Genomic DNA, 1,543 nt, shown 5'->3' with positions numbered 1-1,543 from the left:
TAGAGAAAAGCTGTAGAGTTTGCTACCTTCACCAGAAAGTTTAGCTTAGTTTGTTTAGGATTCACTTTTAGCTGCAGGCAGCAGCAACGCTGCCACTAGTCTCGACGGTTCACACGTCACGTGACTTGCATCACTGAAACAAGTCACTGAATGCATCACTGAAACAAGTCACTGAATGCATCACTGAATGTATTTAATAAGCACTCCTGTTTTTGTTTTTTTTTTTTTTTTTTTTTTTTTGGGGGGGGGGGGGGTTGCAGTCACAGTTACTTCCTTTTCTGTTTGAGCGACAGGCCACCCTGCTGTTCTTTTGCCCAATGCCCACTGATCATGCACATAAATTTCCTATGGCTCAGCTGCTGCTCTTGATAGAGGGTGTCTGCAGATGATGAGTTTGTCAGGCTTGAGATTCCAGTGTTGATAGGTGTGCTCAGGGGGGAGGACGGAGAATCAAAAACATTTCCCAAGGTTACTTTGATGCCTCATTTCAAAAGTGTCACTACCATTCCCCTCTGTGTCTTTTCATTTTCCACGGTTCTCCTTTTCGGCCCCTTGGACTAACCAGGAAACAAACAAACAAACAAACAAAAAAAAAATGCTGAACAGTTGACGAAAACATGAAAACAATTCTGTGTTTCTACATTCAGACCAGCTGACAGCTTTGAGCCCGGGACAAGATAATCTTAGATGGGCTTCCCAGCTGCAACATTCTGTAACTTGTTTAATATTTACCATTTAGAAACCATATTAATCTTCTCTATTACTCTTCACTTCCTTTCCAGAAAAATTGATTCTGTGGACACATGTGCTTTATTTACATAATGAGTAGAGATCAGAATTATCTAAAATTGATTACTTAGTCGATCTCCGTGCCATATAAGCATATGGCCTACTTTTATTTTTTATTTTTTGTTGTAGGGGCTAAAATATTTATATCAGCCAATGAGAAACAAATCGATGTTTAATTTTTGAAAGCCAGCGGAGGATGAAAGATTTATTTCCCCCCCGATTTTTGTTGCTGTGACGGTTCAGATGAAAGCTGCATTTAAAGTAAAACGTGTTTGTTTCTCCGGTGTGGTCACATCTCTGTTGCAGGATGCTGTAATTAATTACCAATGGAGTAATTTGTAAACGTCGCTGGCTTGTTGTCATGTCATTAGAAAGTAATACATCATTGAAATGATTTTTGGGATGAATATTACTCAAACGCTGTTTGTTTCATTTCTTCTTCAGGGATGCGTTGCAGAGGAAACACTCGGCAATGAGGTTTTGGTTTCAGTCTGTGACCATTTGGATAGGAGCTGTGCTCCTCTGCAGGCTTTAAATGAAGCTCAAACAATGTGTGCCATTGAGTAAAAACAACACTTTTGATAATCCTGGCTGATCTGAAACAGGAAGTTACATTAAAGCAGACTTTTGTCTGATTTTTGCACTTGAAGCTTCCAGACTTGAAGCTTCCAAGTCTGGACGTTTCAAACCTGCAGAGGAACTCTTACAATCACAAGAAGTCAAAGATGTTATCATCATCACAGGGGATTTATAT

Source organism: Poecilia latipinna, unplaced genomic scaffold, assembly GCF_001443285.1.
Source record: "Poecilia latipinna isolate Pla-1442-1.1 unplaced genomic scaffold, P_latipinna-1.0 Scaffold1115, whole genome shotgun sequence".
In the NCBI taxonomy this organism is placed as follows: Eukaryota; Metazoa; Chordata; class Actinopteri; order Cyprinodontiformes; family Poeciliidae; genus Poecilia; species Poecilia latipinna.
The sequence above is the reverse complement of the archived record's forward strand: the minus strand, read 5'-3'. Positions refer to the sequence as shown.